We start from the raw sequence: 21,197 nt of genomic DNA, 5'->3' as shown, positions 1-21,197 counted from the left end.
TGTCGTGGAAACACACGCAGCATACTTTTGGGTCAGGTCAGCAGAAGCTTTTATTCAAAAGAAACTACAGCTGTAGGGGGGATTCCAAAGTGACATGGATTTTCCAAGCACTTGGAAGGGGTCCCCCCCCAAGAGCAAAATCAGGAGGCTTATATACTTTAACAGTTGCTTACAACTCATGTGATCATATAGTGAAATTAGCATGAAAAGCAGCTATAATATTACTTCATTATTTCTTTGCTGTAATCAGGATGGGAACTAATGAGGGAGGCGAGGTTAGTTCACAAACCTCCTTCTTGCACCTGAAAATCAGATTTGTATATACTTTTTTGCTATCTTCAAGGCCGTGGTGAGCAAAGCAGTTGCAGAGGAGTTACAAAGAACAAACACTTTTTCTTATCTGTTCTATTATACAGAGCCAGCAATTCTCCACAAAGCAGTTATGTCATCTTATAACTAAAATAATCAAAGTTTAAGGCATATATTTTTTCTGATTCCACATAGCTAAGACTATTTCAGGAGAAACAGTTGCAACTCCTAATTGTTAATACCTTTCTCAGATAAACTAGGAGGAAACTCCCTTGTTACTCTCAAATAACGAAATACTTACTCCGCACCTTTCAAAATAATCTACATGAATTTAGAAGCCGTTTGTTGCAAGCTCCAAGTGAAGGAAATTTTTATTTCCCAAAAATATATCAAAACCACAATTTTTTGCCAATTGAACACTCTTTACATTCACATTGATGTCATTTTCTCTATGTGATAAAGAAGACAGAAATTTGGATACATTTCTAAACTGACCTCAGTACTTTGCAAAGTATCTTCAAGATTGCCTTTACAATACCCTGCTTTATCACAACATCTTCTCTGCCTTCAGTCACTGGATATAGGTAATACTGGTTACTCCTCCCAGGGGTTGGCCTCCTTCTCATACCAAGATAATATTTTCCATGTTGAATTATGATCCTACATCCTGATCTCAGGATGCGCAAGTTGTTAAAATTCATAGATGCTAGGGTAGGAAGGGACCTCAACAGATCATCGAGTCTGACCCCCTGCCTAGGCAGGAAAGAATGCTGGGGTCAGATGATTTATTCTCTTACCAAAACACCTCATACTATTCCAATATATCCATGTCTCCTTCATGGTTCTTCTGGATCAAATGCACAGTTCACCGTTTCACTTAGTATCATGTGGTAAGATGGCAATCAGGTAGAAGACTCCTCTCAAAAAATGGTAGACTTACTGCTACTCCAAATTATTCCAGTCTTTCTCTCAGTTTTTTCAAACCTGGGTCCTCTATGTGGCACCTCCCAGTTAAATTTTTGCCAGGCTATTAACTGGCCATTATTTCAACTGCTTAGTTTCTGTCTCTTAGGAATTTCTAAGTCAGGGCAGGATGCCTGTGTTTAATCTATGGCTACTTAGTTTCCTTAAATATTTCTTGTGAGGGACTTTATCAAAGGTTTAAATAAATTATGCCAGCCAGCCTTATCTCCTCATCTACCGTTTTGTTGACATCACAGTAGGAAAAAAGCTGAAATATAAGCTAGGAAGGAATTTGTCCATTCTAAAGGAGACAGTATAGTCAACTGGATACAAGGAGTCATTTCTATATAGTCACATGGAACTGCGCTTTAAGACCACAGAGTCAGCTCAGTCACCATAACAGAGAAATATTCTGGGCTTCATTCCATCCAATGCAGGTGCAGAGTGTTATGCCTATAAAGAGGAAGGTAAAAAGTTATTCTTGCAGGACAGAGAAAGCAGGGGAACCTGCTGAGGGCACTGCTGCATGACCGCCAGTTTGTTCCTGCCTAATAGCAGGATTAAAGCCTCAGAGGAAAATGCACAGCTCAGCCCTCCTCCTTGCCAAGACAAAGGTCATGTTCAAAACTGTATTTTCTCAGACATGTCTATTCTCTACCCAACTCCTTCCACTTGTTACACTCCACAGTAAAGTAAAAGAAAGCAAGTGCATGAGTCATTTGAAACTGGGTGGCAGGTTCCATTTAGCATCTAACCTTACTTGACCTATGCATAGTTTGATTGCAACAGACTTGCACACCCATGTGTACCTTATACAAATTCTTGCAAGATTAACAAACTGGGCATGAAAGATGACCGTCAAGGTCAATTAATAAATGGTCTGTCCTTCTTACTGTACAGTGTTTTTTCCCCTATAACACCTTGTTGCACTGTTTAAAATTATATATCATTGCCAATTCTTTTCCTGACCTTGGCAATTGATCGTAGATGTGGACTACCTTCTCCATGAAATTTCTTTTGGACATTGTTAGAGGCTCATCCTTTCTCAGCTCCACTTTGCTTGTGCTCTCTTCAAAGTTTGGTCGTCTACTGAACAGTTGTGTGCCGGCTACCTTCTTTAATTCAGAATGCAACACACTTCATGTACATCCTGTGTACATCTGTTTTCTAATGAATAGATGTATCATACTAGCAACAACAGTAAAGCATTCAGGGAAGTCCTCTATAGATAAACATTGGGTACTGTCCTCTTGGAAAACTCAGATTCAAGTTAGGAGTATAGCAGGATTTTGGGGGGAGAAGGAGTTAATCAGTGACTCGAGGTGGGTTGCCCTGTATTCACAAGTACAGCAGCATGCTATGCTCCTTGGGACAGCTGCCCTCCAACATGGTTTTGTATTGGAGTGCAGGAGGCAAACATATTCAAAACATAGACAATGGTTGAAAAAGTACCGACACAGAAAATGAGGACAAGGGACAATTGGAAAAAATTACCTCAGCACAGAATCCTGGATGTGTCACATCCTTAGATCATTGTAGCAATTGCCAGGTCCATATAATCACATCAATGCAAGGGCAGAACTGAAAGGTGAAAAAAATCTATAATGTAAAAGACAAATGACAGATTTGTCATTATCCACATTACCATAAAACAAAAGGGAGAGTAAGATCTGTAGCCATGGCCATGCAAACCCCTTATGCTTGAAAAAGACAAAATGTGTTTCACTCCCATCTAGCCTCGAGGCATATTAAAAGCAGTCATTCCTATGTATGCTTACAGAGTTGTTGTTTTTCAGTGGAAGAGAGACTCTTCTAATATTTAGCAAAGAGATAATATAAGACCAGATATGACCTAATTCTCACATATACCACAGCCTCTTTACACATTCTGCCAGAATAAAAGTGACTTAGAAGTGGATTCAAATGTAATTCACCCCTGCTTTACAGTCTGTACATTGCCTGAGTGCATAAGGGGCCCTGCTGCAAATGTCAGTCAGCCCCATCCATGGTCTCTCATTTCCCCATTGCTATAGGACCCACATTTCCCCATTCTGATCTCATTCTTAGAGTGGTGGTGGTAGGATGCAGTATCACAACTGGGTAGTGTGGGCTGACAGCGCTATACAGACATCCACTCATATCAATAATTGTGTATAGGTACTTTGCAGAGAAAACTAGGGGTAGGCAGACCTGGACCAGTACCACTTGAGCTACACAGCACTCTGCACCCAGAAGCCTTTCTTTAGCTCAGGTCATTGGGTTCCTAAGAGCCAAAACCTATTTGGTGGCATATAAGGAAGATCTTCAGCCTCACCTTCCCATCTGTGCTCCAAGATGGACTACCCATGTGAGAGATTTCTCAGTCATTTCATTTTGCTATGCTGTCTGTTACAGAATTTTGGAAAACTTAAATGAGACTGGATTTGATGAGTTCAGGATTAGTCTCTCTCCACTGAGAAACACTTATTATAGCCTGGCCCTGTTCAAACTACATAAGAAGAATTCCTGGATCAGCATACCTGGAAGAACAACTCCATTGGACCAATGAAATAAAACCTGCCTCATCTCTAGTCAAAAGATAGATTGTAGTAAATTCATTCGGCCTCTCTCCAAAAAGGAAATAGTACTTGATAGCCTGGTCTCATTTACTTTAAACCTTTTCTTGTAAAACCAGTGTTATAGTAACATGGGGGTCTTCTGCACCCCATAACCTTAATCAGTGAACAAAAACATGTGATGAGACTGTAGGTATGGAGAAACCAACATTTTATTTAGAACATTTAAAAGGGGAGAGGGCATCAGCAGTTACTCTATAACTGGTACATCAGCATGATCCTGTAGGTTAGCTAAACTGCCCTAACTGGAACTGGAACGAAGGAAGGTTAAGTTTGAAGTAATTTTGCTATACTTGTATCACTGTAGAATGATGCAGACCTAACAGTTGGATTTGAACAACTTATATCACCACCTTTTGATAGTGGTAGAAGTGTTCCATCTCTCTGTACCCTGCCTGGGTCATGGTAAAATTCATCCTCTAAGAAAGGCCTTTCTGCAGCTACATGAATTCTTTGTATTCTCTTACTTTGTTTGAAAAAGAATGGCAAGGCATTCCAGACCACGTCTTCTTTAACACTGCAAGCCAAAGTGCAACTATGTTGTTCTTGTGCTTTTGTAGCCATGATGGGAATGTGCAAAAAGCAAGATTTGCTTAATATCTTCTATTGTAAGACTAGATGCCCATAGACCAGATGCAGCCAACAAGGGCTTAAATTGCCACTTCCCCTCTCACCCCCCAGCTCCTGCCTGGCTGCCACTCCCCACATCACTCTAGCTGTAAGAGCAGCCAGAAGTCTCCAGGCTCCCTTCTCACTATTCCAGCTGTTACTTCCTACGTCCACCCCAGGTAAGGTGGCCACCAACAGATCCCCAGAATACAGGACATGCCTTGGTGAGGGGTGGCCCTGCTCAGCCAGTCAATGGTGAGGGGTGGGGCTGCATCCTTGGTGAATCAGCAGTGAGGGGTGAGGCCATTGGGCCTCTTGGTCAATCAACAGCAAAGAAGGGCCACCACCAAAAGTCCACTCCCTCCATCCCTAGCTGGGAACCCTGCTTCTGCTGGCTGTGCACCACCCTACCTCTAGGCACAGCCAATAGAATTGTGAGGACAAATGACTGCAATGTATTTCCACCAATGAACTGAAAAACAGAACTTTTTGCTGCCCCTTCTGTTGGGGGAGAAGAAAGATCACTCTTGTAAACCAAATTATAAAGCAGGCTCAAACAGCTGTTTCCTCTTGGATCTCTCCCCAGAAAGATATGGTGGGTCTTCGCCCTGTGCATATCTATCACCGGCTTTAATTAATAATCACTAAGAGAACTGCTAAAGGTATACGAATAAAACGGTTTATTAAATCACAACAAACAACAGGTAAGTAAGCAACACATATACACACCCGGTTCCCAAAATGACCCTTACCAATACAACAATATAATATTTACTCAAGGATGGGGTAGACTTTATTGAGGGAGAGAGGAAACTTTATTAGGCTCATGTCCCTGCCTCTCGTCTCCTGAGGGTGGTCTGCTTCTCAGGCAACTGCTCAGTTGGGCTTACCTTCCCCTCACAAACAAGGAGTAGCCCAAAACCAGGACAAGAGTGAGGGAGAAAAGGAATGGGTGATACTTACAATGGGAAGTAGAGGGCTGCTGCTTTATGTGATACACACACCCAGTGGGAAAGACACCTGGGGAGCCAACCCTATCTACCTCCAGAGAAGGTTCACCGCAATGGAGGGAGATCGATGGAGCCTCACAAGTCACTGAAATCTAGCACGACGTGCCTCCACGGTGCACCGGCCAAGGAAACCAGTCACTCTATCTTAACTCTCACTCCAGCCTCTCACCCTAGCAATGCAACCACCAATTCCCTCACCAAACACCCTCTTTCAATCTCTCAGAGCCTCCCCACACCCCAAAAATGCACACAGACCTCTCAGTCAAGCTCTCAGTCCAGCCACACCACACACCCACAGTCTCACACACACCAACCTGTCAATCAGAGCCCTTTAATGTGGGTAGTGCACCCCATTCACTCAGGCTCTGCACTCAGCACATGGGTGTGCGCACGGCACTCTATTCCCGGGCCTCTGCAGGTATCTGACATCACTCTGCAAAGGGTGGGTCAGGTAGAGGGCATCTGCTGACCTACTTAACAGAGAGTTCCATGATCCAGGCCTGAATTTGCTCTTAACAGTTCCTCATTTAGAAATGGACAGGGGACAAAAGGTTTAAAAAAGGAGGTTCCAATATGAAACAGGACCAATGGCCGCCCGTAATCCAGGGGGCTTGGCAGTGTGGCAGCACAGGGAGCTGAGGGTGACCCTGGGGTACACAGTGCAGTGGCGGGGGAGGAATTGCAAGTGTGCAGTGCATTGGGGGTGGCTGCAGACACATGGTGGAGCAGGAGGGGTCACAGGCACATGGTGCAGCAGTTGTGGGGGCTGTGGGTGTATGGTGCAGCAGTGGGGGGGCATAAGCATGCAGTGCAGCAGTGGGGGGACATCTGGGGACCATGGCTCGCCCTAGAGCAGCCTGCAGGGTGTGTGGTTCCCTTTGGTATAGCCCGTAGGCAATGCAGCCCCATGCCACTTGTAAGTTAAACAGCCCTGTTCTATTGGACCAACTATATAGTGCCCCCCCTGAGGTAACAAGGAATAACAGCCACAAGCTGTTAGAAAGTAACTTTAGACTAGACATCCGAAGGCACTACTTCACAGTGAGGGCGGCTAGGATCTGGAACCAACTTCCAAGGGAAGTGGTGATGGTTCCTATCCTGGGGGTCCTTGACGTCTACCTGGCTAGGGTCATTTGAGCCAGGTTTTCTCTCCTGCCCAGGGCAGGGGGTCAGACCTGATGATCTACAAGGTCCCTTCCAATCCTACTTCTATGAATCTATGAATCTATAGTGAGTGGAGATGTTAGATAAGCTTACCAGCACAAAATGCCTTTCAGTTTAGTAATAAAACTGTCAGTTTATAAACTTGTTAAACAGAGGAGAATATTAAAGCATTATAGAAAACATCCATGGGAAGCTGACAGCAATACCTCATACTTGAAAGAAGGACAATTTTAACCCCCCCAATAATACTGTAAGCAGCAGACTACTAACATTCTATAACTGAGGCAGGCCTTCTGCATCAGGATACATGCTTTATTTTGTACACATAACTGCACACCAAAAAGAAGATTACTAGCTTGCATTTGGTGTTACACAGATATGAAGAACTACTGCACTGCATCTTTCAGTCTACATAAAAGGCTTTTAAAAAACCCAGACATTTTGCAGTATTTAGCCAGTTTTTCAGTAGCACTTTAATATGTGACATATTTAAATTTTTGCCAGACAGGCTGTCACAGTTCTGTTAATAAACAATGTGTTGCAAACAAGATTGGCTGCACAAGATAAAACAACACTACACAAGTATGTATTATACTGGGTAGGCTGCTTAAACTAGGTCAGTCATCACTCACTTCCTGCATAACTAACTAACGAACTAACACCATATGGAAGAATATACATACACGGTCATGTCCAAATTCTTTTATAAATCGCAAAATATTAAAAATTCAAGCCAATCTTCAAAATTACAAGTATCCCACACATTGGAAACTGTAGTCAGGAACATCCCAGGTCAAAAGAAACATGTTTGGAAATCTATAGCTACACAAAAAATAGGCCACACAGATGTGATGCCTGAACTGTTCATTAATTAGAGATGTCTTTGACTTCTGCTCTCCCACCATACTGTGCATATCAATATATTCTTTCATCCAAATACCAACATCTTCCTTTGCCTATTAATCTTCCTGCATCAACTGAATTCTAGAATGGATTTCATCTGTGCAGCTCTCAAGTTATTAGTACATTGTGAAACCATTTAAATCACGGCTGTCCAACTTCCAGGCAGCCAGGAGCCACATGTGGTGCTCAATGCCAGGGACTGTAGCCCTCAGGGCTACTCACCACAGAGGCAGGCCCTCCCAGGCTCTCCCCAATGCATAAGCAGCTTGACTCCTTCCTCTCCTCCCAGCCATGTGAACAACTGGATCATAGAATCATAGAAAATTAGCGTTGGAAGGGACCTCAGGATGTCATCTAGTCCAATTCCCTGCTCAAAGCAGGACCATCCCCAACTAGATCATTCCAGCCAAGCCTTTGTCTTAAAAACTCATCTAGTCCACAACCTCTCTGGGTAACCTGTTCCAATGTTTTACTACCCTCCTAGTGATAAAGTTCTTCCTAATATCCAGGGACTCTGGTTTTCTCTCATTTAAAAAAATCCCCAATTTTCAGTTTAAAAAAAGTAATCCCAAATCCACATTTTTCCATGATTTAAATGAAAGTGTTTCATTTTAATCATGGAAAAATGTGGATTTGGGGTCATTTTTTTAATTGAAAATTGGGGGGTTTTTTAAATCAGAGAAAACCAGGGTCCCTGCTAATTTCTAAAATAAACTTCCCTTGCTGCAACTTGACACCATTTCTCCTTGTTCTGTCATGTCACCACTGAAAATAATCTAGCTCCATCCTCTTTCGAACCCCGTTTCAGGAAGTTGAAGGCTGCTGTTATATCCCCTCTCGGTCCTCCTTCTCTAGACTAAATAAGCCCAGCTCCCTCATCCTGCAAGCCCAGCAGGTGAGGATGGCCCTCATTAGAACAGCCTGCTACTTGAAAGGTGGGCAGGTGGTGCCAATAAAAAGCCTTGTTACTGCCGAGCAGCAAGCTGGATAAAGGAACCTCGGCTAGGGTAGGGCCCCAGCTCAGGCAGAAGGCTGCAGTCTAGGAGTTACATCAGGGGAATCGAAGGAGTTCCAGCACACCACTTGAGGACTGCAGCTCCTGGAACAACTGGAGGAACTCTTGGGGATGCAAGAGGTTCCAGGGGACCCTAGAGGGTCCTTAGCTCGGCTGGGGTAGAAAGAGTGGGGCCATGTGACCAGGACCCCAGAGAGTATCCTGCGAGCCCGCAGAGAGTGGGGCCTGCCTAGCTGAGGCAGTGAGCCACCAGATGAATTAGAATAGTCCTACAGAGCTTTCAGGTCAGGGGCACAAGTAGAACTGTTCCAAGCAAAAGGGGTACTGGGAGAGTGGTGGAGGTGAAGAACATGAGGGGCTTGAGGCTCTGAAACCAATGTAAGGGTATATGGCTCTGAGAGTGAGACCCAGAGTGAGTGAGAGGGGGGATGGCATTGTACCACTTTGACTGGTTCAAGCTGCGGCCAGGGCCCAGGAGGGGCCAAAGGACAAAGGTGCCCACCATGAGGGGGTGGGCCAGTGCCATAGAGGGCCTGGCACCCCGACTGGCTGGAGAGTGGGGCCAGGCCTAGACAGGCAAAGGCCCCTAGAGTGGGGGACCACCAGCGAGGGATAGGAGCCAGAGCCATCTTAACCCATATGAAGGGAGCGAGTAGAGCCACCTGAAAATAAGGATGCAAGGGACTGGGTATAATGCTGAACAGGGGCCATAGTAAGCCTGAAGGACAACTAGAGGTCAGAGAAGGGACAAGTTTCCCAGATAGGAGGAGGTATACCCTGAGGGAGAACAAGGGAAAGCTCAAGGACAGGGCAGTGTGGTCTGCCACCAGTCCTGGGTAAGACCTGGGTCCTGGGTAAGAGTCCAGAGGAGAGCCACGCACATGATCAGAGGTCAAGAGATCAGGCCTTATGAGGAGAGGCTGAGAGGCATGGGACTCTTCAGCCTGGTGAAGCGTAGGCTCAGATGGGACTGGAATAGACTCCCCCCAGAAGTGGTGCAGGCACCTACTCTGGACACGTTCAAGAAGCATTTGGATGATTATCTTGCTGGGGTCATCTGACTTCCTGCCCTTTGGGCAGGGAACTGGACCTGATGATCTCACAAGTTCCCTTCCAGCCCTAATGTCTATGAAATCTATGAAATCTATGAAGACCAGAAACTCCACCCTGATGGGGTTGGATGGTGTGGTGGGACTGCCAGTGGTGGGGCCATCACCAGGAAATGCCACACCTGTGCCTCCCCTGTGAAAGGTGAGTATGGGGTGCCAGAAAGCCTTAGCCCCCGCTGCCTTATGGGTGACCACATGGAGGGAAAAGGCTAAGGGAGCATACCCCAATAGAAAAGTACTAGGGGGCCACAGTCCACTGAAAGGGGACTGAAGGGCGAAAGGTCCAGGGAGGGGCCAAGGCCCACTGAGTGGGGCCTAAGGCCTAAAGAGTAGGAGTGTGTGGCCCAGAGAGGGGTTAGAGTGTGAGTGTGATAGGCCTAGTGAAGGGTCGAAGTGCAGCTGAGTGAGGGGCCAGGGCCAGGACCAAGGTCCAGTGAGGGGCCTGAGTCCTAAAGTGTGAGGGGGTTGTGGCCCAGTGAGGGGCCAGGGAAGTAGTGGATTTCGATGCCATCTACGAGACATGGGACATGGTGTAGGGACGGTTTGGAGCTGTATGTTTGGCCTAAGCCACCAGGGCTGCAAATGGGGCAGCCTACCACATTATATCAATTTATTTTATATCAAAGGCATGACAGATGAGAGCAGGGTGGACTGCCCTAAACAGGAGAGGAGGGAGGCATCGATCTATGGGTGCCGGGGACCCCACCCTGTTACATAGATGTGTAGGAACGTGTCCAGTTTTCCACAGCTTGGAAGGAGGCACAGCCTTCGTCTTCAGTAGTTCTTCCTGGTTACCAGGTAGACTACACTCTTAAGCCCTTCCCTGACCATAGATCCCTCCCTCTGATCCCTTGCCTAAAAGGCAAGAGGCTTTTTATCCTATTTCCTTTATGGCACATACCTAGATACAAGCATGTGAGCTGTAGCTACTGCTTCCAATTGTAAAAGCTCAAAGCCTGTGAGCATGCTAGAGAGAAAGTTAAGACAATGGACATACATTAAGAAACCATTGTGTCTAGTGTTATGGACCAGAGAAAGACTATAGTCCAGAGGAGAGGAAACCAGACTGGGAATAAAGAGACCTGGACACTATCATTAACCTGCATTTACCAATGTAAAATGATAGTTAAAATATTAAAAGCTACTATAAGTGATGATTTCACTGTTATCACTTCCAAATCAATCTGTACCTTCTTCCTTCAGAGTCTGTTTGAAATACACAAATTCAATAGACTACATTTCAGTAGCAGCCTACTAGGGAACTAGTCATATAACCTCAGTGATAAATAATACAGATAAGCCATTAAATTAAAATGTTTCAGGAAAGATAGGGGATTTTTTTCTGACTCAGATTCTTTGAAAGGACTGGGGGAGGGGAGACTAAGACAGAAAGCACTCACAGGATAAATGTGTCCCTTTTTTTAAATAAAAGGAGAAAATAGCAGTAAGGCATTTCTGGTCATTCAGAGCTATGGACATATGCAAGGCTTGTCCAGAGAGTCCTTTTGAGAACTAAAAAACACCCCTTGGGCACAAGCAGCTTTGTTCATTTGTAATTCTTTTCAGTGTTGTCCCAAACTCATATTTAGTGCTGAGATGGAATTTATTGCTGATGGATCTTAATTCCGGCTCCTTGTAGTTTATATGAATAACACCTAAGTGAGAAATCGTGAGCTCTGATTAATGTCTAGTGCATGTCAACAGAGTTCAGAAAGGGTGGCTTGGAATCTTTTTAGTCTCTTTTTACTGTTCAGTTCTCATCTCCTCCCCTTAGCATACTTCCTGTTTCCTCATCCTGTAATAGTTATACACACTCGAATGGTGGATCAAAAACCTTCAGAGCTGTTGTTGTCAAGTTTTATTAACATTTCTCACATTGCTTCCTGTTTTCATGCTGATAGCTCAGCAAAAGGTCTGTATCAATAAATCTGTCAGTTCAATATCTACTCCAAACTCCTATGAGATAATTAACTGTATATAGCATTTTCCAACCCAAAAGGCATTAAAGGAATCATTTCACCTGCCAATGAAGTGCAGCCACCTCTGTGGTGAGATACAGCAGATTTTAAACAGTGGTCAGAAATATGCAAGGGTTCGAGAGAGAAGATAAAGAAAAACATTGTATGCATCTGAAAATGCAGAGGGAATTTGGGTGCATAGAATGTAATTTTCTGAGCTGGATTTTGAACAAGAAGTGCCATGTCACTTCTAAGAGAGGGCCTCCATTTTACTTCCCATCCAAAAGACTGCTCCCCAGCAGTGCATTGACTACACCTGAGTGTAAGTTTCAGTCTCAAAGAGGGAAGAAGCTATCTAAGAAAAAGGCAAATAAAGATAAGTATCAGTGTCAGAAGAGTAAGACCCAGAAATTAAAGCCTAAGGAAGAGGAGACTGGAACAAAAGGGAAGAAAAATGTAATCCATTATAAGGGGAGGGAAATGAAGGGAAGGGGAAAGACAAGCCAGGTGAAATGGAGAAAGAAAAGTGAGTGAAGTAATAATGATGGGTGAGAAGCAGATACTGTTACCACCAACATAGACACAGAGTCAAGCGGGGAGATTGGTCATCACACAACAAAGCAGTGACAGAAGGTTGTATCACACTGCAAGGGAGACTGCCTGTCAGAACCTAACACTAATGACATCCAGAGCATATTGGAAGTTATTAATTTTGTTTAGTATTTTGTAACTACTTTTGATGTGCATTAATTTCTGTAACAATATAACAATAGGCACTAAAAGAAATTGGTAAAATAAATACAATTTCAGTGGAGAGAAAATTCTCATTCACTTCAAAGCATGGGTGACTGGTGTCTCCCAAGTCTGGGGGGCCACCAGCGGGGCACCAGCGGGGCATGACTTGGGGAGAGTCCCCCAGTGGCCAGCCAGTGAGTAGGGGGGGTGCCCCAAGTGGCTGGTAACCGAGTGCACCAGTGTCATGGCGGTGGCGGAAGCGCCAGCACTTCCTCATGCAGCACGGCGGTGGCGGAAGTGGCACCACTTCCTCATGAGGCACAGGAGCAGTAGAAGTACTGGCAATTCTGCCACTGGCACTTCCACCGCCGATGTGCTCCTGGCGGAGCCAATTTTAGGGGGGGCACAAGCGTTCTCCATGCCCCCCTACCAGCTGCAGCACTTGCTGTCAGGAGGAGCACCAGCGCTCTCAAGGGGGGGCACATGCCCCCCCCCAGCCCCCCTACATCTCGCCTATGCTTCAAAGCAAGAGTTGAAGGAACTAACCTACTGTCATGACTGGTCACAATAGTAGACGTTTATTAATATTTTACATAGTATTCCAAGTGCCTCACTAAGATAGGTAAGGATCCTTAGTCCCATAATGCCCTAGGAAAACTGAGATAGTGACCTTAGCTTCAACACTTCTTCTAAGTGGAACAGCTCAGAGGAAGACCCCTCTCCTCTGCCCACTAAGACAATGATGTTTCCCTATGCAATCTCTCAAAAAAGATGGTGATACTTCTTTAATATAATGTGAATTGTGTGTGGCAGTGGGAGGGTGAACGAAATACTCAGAGTTAGCTTGCAATATTAAGACTGGCACACAACACAACTACATATTCAAAACATGTCAGACAGTGACTGAAAGCTGTAGCCAGAAGCCCAGGTTCTCCCACAGAGAACCACCACAAAGACTGTGGCGGGGCAGGGAATGAGTAGCTTTAAATGGTTTAAGACTTAAAAAGAGGATAAATCACAAAGCAATCTGATTTCATATCAAGTGTTTCTGTCCCTAACCAAATGTCCATGTAAAAAGGAACAGGGAACCATACTTTTCACAGTTCTGTTATGTGGTAGTGTTTTGCTAATTTTTTTACTTTACAGGATGTTGTAATGTATTCAGCGTGACAATGCACATAATAATGTAAGCCTCAGTAGGCTCTAAGACAGTGTCTAGTAATATGAAATTAAAAACTTATTTATTGAAACTGAATATCAGAGAGTTTGTAAAAACCTACTTGGCAGGCAACCTCACCCATTTAATTGGATAAAAAAAGACCTATGAAGACCCCTGGTTTTAGGGCAGTTCACTTCACTACTACTTATATTTTTGCTCCACTTGGACATTAACTCTGCATAAAGCTGAAACTAGGGACTTTATGCGGTTCCAGGGCTATGAAACAAAAGTTTGGTCCAAAGATTTTTCTTCCTTTGCTTTCCTGTGCCTGTCCACAAATACGTCCTAATTCTGGCTCCTGTTTAGGGTCCCTTTCCCTAATCTTTCAGTGCATAAAATTCCTGCTGCAGTCAAAACAACAGCAGTCCCTGACATTCGTAGTTCATGGGTCAGGCTCCCAAGATCATCAGTTTGGCTTAAAAATCATGAGTTTTAAAAGAGGCTCTTTGCCTTCTAGTTTTGGTGGTTTTCAGTGGTCACACTTTCAAGCCTTTCTCTGTACCCGTGCAGGAGCCATGACATTCTTGCAGTCACAAGATGGGGCTATAAGAAAATATCAAATATTGCCAGACCCCTGAGAGAACTGTGAGAGTTGCCTACACAAATCAGGAATTCCATGAAGAGTAGCAGCTGCATCAGATCCTAACAAGGTGACACAAAATTAAAACTATATTCCTAAGTGGTCTCTGAGTACGGGCACAAAGGTAATCAAGATATTCCTGTCCCTTGCGTAAAGTAGACCCTGCCCTGGAGAACACAGAGATTGCTTAGCTCCCCTCACCCTGGAAGACAGAGTGATGATGAAACAGTGAGGAAAAATAGATGAGAGAGAGGTGTGATTATCCTAGGTGTTCCTCCACGCTTCCATACTGTCCTACTGAGCAGGGTCAGTATATGGATAGTATAGGGTCAGGAGGAGCAAATGTAAAAGATGGTGATGTTCAGTTTACATAGGCTGCTAAGTGTTGCTTTCACTAGTGAAGCACGGTCTCAGAACTAACCCTAAAAATGTATTTTAAAAATCTTCCAAAAAAAGAACCAAAAAGAATTGTATCAGCTGAACATTTCACCCAAACTCTTGGATACTCAGGAAAATAAAATGTGTTCAAATATGTATTTTTAACAACTTTTAAAGCTACAGAAGCATAACCTGACCTTCAGTTTTCAGGTCCAGTCCACATCTGATCCTATCAGATTCTAAGCATCTCCTTTGAAATCTTGAGCACCCTTAACTTACAATTAAATCTATAGAACCTGAGGTCATCCATTCTTCTCAGAATCAGGTACACAGTGCTTCTTCAATGCAGACTGCCATTCCCTGAAGTCATTTTTGAGGAAGCATTTAGTCTCAGCATGTCCATGCAACCACAGCAGCAGTTCCTTGCCTAGAGGATTAGCCTTATGGGTGTGTGAATGTCAACTCATGATGAGCTCAGCAGGACTCTTGTTCCCAAGAATTTAAAACTAGTGCACAGTTCGCTGCAGCTCTAGAACGTTTGCTACTCAATGTTTTGCAGATAACTAGTGGTGCATATCCCAGATTAGCTGTGGGTTTTGTGTGTTCACTCATTTCACAGTTAGTGTCTAAATGTGCTGCATTGTACATAAATGTATATCAGAACTACAATCAAAACAGGCAATCAAGAGAAACTGGAGTCAGTCTTGCCCTTTAGCAAGCCTCTGTTCAGTTATAAGGCAGCTGTATTTTGTGAGGGGAGTTACAGGTAAGATTTCTAGCATGTGGTATAAAATGTCAGCAACTTATACAACTAAAAAAAGTGAAAAAAGTCTTTTTTACACCCACACAGTAGTATATGCCTAGCTCTTGGGCGTCCCAAAAATTCCCCTGAGTACTTTTATCATTATATATCACTCCACAGTTTAGTCAGCCAAACCATAGCTCTTTCCAGTGCTAGATAAATTGCATATTCACAAACTGCATGGGCACACAGTTCTATAAATGAGGCATTTGTGAAATCTTTACCCTGTTTTTCTACAGAGATGAGTAAGATTTTCCTGTGTAGTTTAAAAACTACATGTGTTCTTGTGTGTGAGTATATAAAGATAAATAGATAGAAAGTATCAATGTAAGAAAAAATATTTGCAAAACAGCCCTTTTGTATTCTTTTAAACATAATAATTTCCTGCATTGTTTTCATTTTTCTATATTGTGGATTTTGCACTGAAAGTAGAAATATTTATTTATAATAAAATCAGCCACAAAATTAGAACAAGAGGAATTATTATTATTAATGTTGGGTCAGATTTTGCAGTGCTTATGCAGTGAAAGGACACTTACTTGTTTAAACCTATTAAAAGTAACAGAACTGCTTGCGTGAGTAAATATTACTCAATGGCCATGTCTACATGTGCGCTTTACTGCTGAGTAGACTAATTAGCTGCAGAGTAAAGTGTCACTATCTACACGTATGCCACTATTAGGCCACAGTAGACTAATTAACACTGCCATAAGATAGTACTGTCCCTGACAGTACGAGCTTATGGCAGAGTAATTAACTGCAATTAAACACACGTGTAGGTGCTGACTGTGGGCATAAGTTGCAACCGGTGAGCCGAGCAAGCAGGGGACCAGACTCTTGCCTGCCGCCTAGCCACATGGCTCTGCACTTCCAGCATCCTCGTGCCCCAACCAACCCCTCTGCTGCCCACCGCTGCCACCTGGAGCTCAGGGAAGAGCAGAGCAGGAGCAGCCCTGCCATAAACTGCTCTACCCTGGCTCAAATTGCTGCTGTCCCAGGCGCACATGTACACACTGTGCCCAGGAATAGTTTACTTTGGCTTAAACTGCTCCAGAGTTTATTGCTTTGAATTAAGTGCACGTGCAGATGCACCCAATGTGAGCAAGGTTTCATTTTACAGCATAGGCATGATGGATACTTTTCAAATTGGAAGGAAAAAGTTCTAGTCCAAAGGTGTTTACAGTCTAAGTATTTGAGACAAATTTGCTGCTGCTCTAAATTAGCAAAGCTCCACTGAGGCCTGCAAAGGGAATCTGACCCCTTATTCTTGAATTCAGATTAGACCTAATCCTACTTTAATAGTGTGCCCATTAATCTAAGGCCCGTCCAGAATAAATAGTTTTCTATATTGTCTATTACAAAACTATAAAGTAAGAAGGGAGTTGGAATCTGATTATTTTAAATACAGGATCTTATAGAAAAGCATGGGTTTGACCAGTACAGAAATAATACTATTAATCAATTCACAAGCATGAAACAGGGAGCATTTCAACATGCCTCAAGAAATACCTGAATGTATAATACTATGGATAATTTACTTTACTTATTAATATTATGATGAACCATCACCATTCCTGGAGCTTACACCTGCACCTCTAGAAATGTAATTTATCTCATCCAGTGCACTAAGTGCCCTGATGGAAAATATGTAGGAGAAACCAAACAACAACTGCATACCAAAATGAACACACACCGAAAATCCATCAAAGACAAAAATATCCAATTACCTGTGGGTGCCCATTTCTCACAAGACAATCACTCCCTCTCCGATCTCTCAGTTCAAATCCTCAAAGGGAATTTACAAAACACCATTTGTAGATGAGCCTATGAACTTCACTTCATAAATCTACTGGATACAAATAATCATGGACTTAATATAGACATTAGATTTATGACACATTACAACCTGCCTGACATCTGATACCCCAGGTAACCTGCCTGCAGCTGACTGCTTGCATTCCTTCACACATTTCCTACCCTCCTCCTCCTCCCCTCCTATCTCTACCCATTGTCTTCCTAACTTCTACTCACTTGCATTTTCACAGACCTGCTTGCTGTAAATTAGCTTCTTTTCTACCTGAGAACACATAACACAAGCAAAGTCTCCCTATGCCTGATGAAGGGTGTTTGTGCCTGAAAGCTTGCAAAGAACTTTTTTCCAACTATTTAGTTGGTCTAATAAAAGATATTACATCTACCGGAAGAACCTTGCCAGCCTATGTCCTTAGACCAACATGGCTACAACCAACAACCCTGCAAAGCTAGTTAACCTGCACTTAGTCTACTACACATATAGTGGGGGTAAGCCATATTAGTTTTACTTTGCCTGAATGTTCCCACGATTAATAGATTACTGTTAGTCTTTTGGGGCACTTGCACACATGCACCCTGCCTGCTCGACACGCTGGAAATCCAGCATGTTGGAGCAGACGTGATTAATCGAGTCTGCTGGAGCACAAATTGATGAGTTCTGGCAGCCTCATGCATTGTGTGTATCAGTGTCGCAGTGCACCTCCACACTGAGAAAATGGCAGTGGTACGCTTTGAACTAAAACATGTTTGATGTGCTTTAGTTGAAAGCACACCACCACCATTTTCTCAGCATGGAAACACACTGCACCGCTGATACACATGACACACGGGTGCTTTTAATTAGCACAGCTCGCTGATTAAAAGCACCTGGTGCCGCATTGGGACCACATGTAAAAATGCCCTTAGGCAGAAGCCAGGGTACAGATGCACCTTATAGACTAACAGCATCCAAGATGTTAGTCTTTTGTAATGGTAAACAGAACTTTTTTTCCAGCAACAGTAAATATCCCAGGCAAACTCTTTTGCTGTTCTACAGAACTATGGGTCTAACAATCACATTATAACTGGGAATCAAACAATGACATTATAACTGAACTGCTTTAAGAAAGTTTTGTGCAGTCCTTCCTCCTCTTCCTTCCCCCTTTTAGTCAGCCCTTGTGCCTCCCAGCTTGAAGTTTTCATATTCAAAATAAGCCTCCTTGCAGCTGCATTTGCAGGCACCATGACACCTGCTTAGAGCAGCACTGACTCTCTATGCTTCTGGTGGCTTTCTGTGAAAACACACAGTATGTTTATTACTGAAAGTGTATAGCTTCGCTCTTCACTAATTACAAGGCAGGTTAAGGTAGTGAGAATCATTAAGAACTACACCTATTATGCTTTAAAACCTAAGCAATCAGAGTAACAAAAGCAGTTGAGCAATACAGTATAGCTTTGTTTCTTATCTTGTTCTCTAGGCTTTCTATGATTCATTTAATTCTTCATTAAAAGACCAAGACATGGAATAAACTGTGTACAGTATTTGTGCAGTGTGTGCATGCCCTCAAATTTTAGAGCAATGTAGAGCTCTGAAATTTGACATGCAGCTAAGGGGCTGGATCCACAGGAATGCTCCAATAAGGAGCATTCCAAAAAGGGCAGGTTTCTTCACGTGCATGTCTTTGTTTGTGTTGGAAGACCTCAAGAACGGGTGTAGTTAGCTCTTAAGTGGGTGGAATGCACCCTCCACAGCACTATGCCAAAAGCAAAGGGCAGGTCTTGTGGGATGTTTTTGAATATGAATTTTTGCCAGCTTTAGTTGAATAAGTTGCACTCTTCAGTACTGAGAGCTGCGTAGGAAGTAGGGAGTTGTCTGGCTACATATGTTGGGGCTTTCTCCACATCTGTTCACTAAATGCGAGATCCCAATGTAAAATGTAGTGCTTAGGAATACTAAGTAGATTCATGACACTCCTTTGAAAGGCATTATATCAGATGCCACTCTTAGTTAAATTAGGGTAAAACCAGAGTAACTCCATTTATTCTAATCCATCCTTAGCTCTAGGACAATATTTGCCCTAGTAACTCTATCAAGCATATAAAACTGCTGTACTGCCCTTAGTATTATGTTGGCATAGACATCTTCTCCTTATGTTTTATGAAGTTTTATGTTGTGTGTGTGTGTGTGTGTGTGTATAAAATATAAAATCAGAAGTTTTATGTTGTATTAGACATTTTGGCTATACACTGTCAGAAATAATCAAATCTTTTATGAAACAATGTCTTATATTATCCACAGGGACACACTTCTTTCAGCAAAACTATAAATTTGCTTCAGACACACTCCCTTTTAGGTGGATGATTAGTGGAAATTACCAAAGGACCCATTGTAGGCACTGAGAACAATATGAGGCATTTTGAAGATGAATTAAAAACACTTAAATTAAGTCCCAAGATAGAGGCTTCTCTATTAGGTAAGCAATGACCACGTGTTTCAGAACTGTATATCCAAAACTATTCCTCAACACCAGATTTTCAGAGGAACAGAAAGATAGCTAGAGCTCCTTCTATGCAAAGGAATGATTTGGGGAAAGCTCCTGTGATGCTCCTAAACACTCAAGACATTTTTGGTATTTTCAGTATGTTTATCTTGTGAATGACTGCATCTAGCCTGTTATAAACTATGTACTACAGTACCACATTTCTAGGCAGCCAGAATATGTTCATGTCATACAGAAACTAGGCTAAATTAAAACAGCTTAGCACTACAATGCTTTGTTTATAAAAAGTTATCTTTCATACATATTCGGCCAAAACTCAAAGCCATTGGCCAGCTCTGACTCAGACAAAAGTCTAATATCCTGGAGAAGTCTGTAGGAGGTTTGTCTGAGTAAAAAGGAAAGCAGAGATTTGGGATTTGGACCATTGTGAGGGAAAGAATTGTGATCACAGAAAACAAACATCATCTAGTTAGCAGCAGTCATTTGAATGCTTCATTGCATCTTTAATCAGCAGACATCAAAGCCTCTCTTCACAAACTAATGTTAATGTTTCAAACACTGAAATTGAAGTTACTCAGCCCAATGACCCAATCTGAATATCGTTTCTTAGCAGAGTTGTCAGGTTACCCAAACTCGAAAAGGATATTTAAAATAAAACCTAAATTACTACCTTACATTTGAGTAGGTCAACACCCAGCCTGGCATCTTTCTTTTCTGTATGAAATTTTAACAAACTCACCCTGTACAAGTAGAAAATTGTTCTTGTTTCATGTACTCTGCTAGGATCATTGCACCTGAAATTCTGAGACCATCATCCCACAAAGTCAAATTTAATGTAGCCCAGGAGTACAACTCACTAAACTCTGACATTAAAAACATTGTTTGATAAAGCATGTGGGAGATCTGCAAGGAACGTGAACTGTGACTATGGGTGTGCTATTACTGTCTAACTCCTACATAGGTTAGATCTTAGTCAGCAGACACATGGTAGGGGCCTACACTTCAGTTTCACAAACATTTTTAACCCAGCCACAGAAATGCACTGTATTTCTTATGACAACTAAGGAGTAAGCAGTTTTAACTTCCCTTGTGATAACAGAACTGCCATGATTTAGGTGAGCAAAAACTGTATTGTGTGTGCATATGTGTGTGAGTTAAACAACTGCCACATGAAGGTAATCCCAAATTGATTTAAATACTGTCTGATCCAGAAAATTTTCAAGGTACAAAACTAGAAATGTAATCACTAAACTTGATTATTAGGACCAATTCTTCTTTCATGTATAAATCCCATTGATTTCAGTCAGGCTACATGGATATAAATGAAGAAAGTATTTGGTCTCTTGCTTTCAGTGTAAATTTTTTAAATGTGTATTCAAGTTCTAACCGAGGCAAGATATTCAAATATTGTGTGCTTATACACAGCTCTGCAACTCACAAAAGCTGATCCTGCTAAAATGTTACCTTCTCATACATATCTATGCTATAATTGTCAGTGTTTAAGCGAGCAATTCTCATTTGATATGGTCCAATTTG

General features: G+C 42.7%; 1 long non-coding RNA gene across 4 annotated transcripts in view; it reads right to left on the bottom strand.

The window, feature by feature from the left end:
- Positions 1 to 403: 403 nt before the first annotated feature.
- The window catches only part of LOC102385361, a 192,774-nt gene continuing 171,980 nt past the window's right edge, over positions 404 to 21,197 (bottom strand). For all 4 annotated transcript variants that reach the window (XR_003094686.1, XR_003094685.1, XR_324157.2 and 1 more), the window contains 2 exons: positions 2,767 to 2,853; positions 404 to 1,725 (listed from right to left, as the gene is read on the bottom strand). This is a non-coding gene — a long non-coding RNA (uncharacterized LOC102385361). The remainder of the gene's footprint in view (positions 1,726 to 2,766; positions 2,854 to 21,197) is intronic.

Source organism: Alligator sinensis, unplaced genomic scaffold (genome assembly GCF_000455745.1).
Source record: "Alligator sinensis unplaced genomic scaffold, ASM45574v1 scaffold324_1, whole genome shotgun sequence".
In the NCBI taxonomy this organism is placed as follows: domain Eukaryota; kingdom Metazoa; phylum Chordata; order Crocodylia; family Alligatoridae; genus Alligator; species Alligator sinensis.
This window is presented reverse-complemented; position numbering and strand designations above follow the sequence as displayed.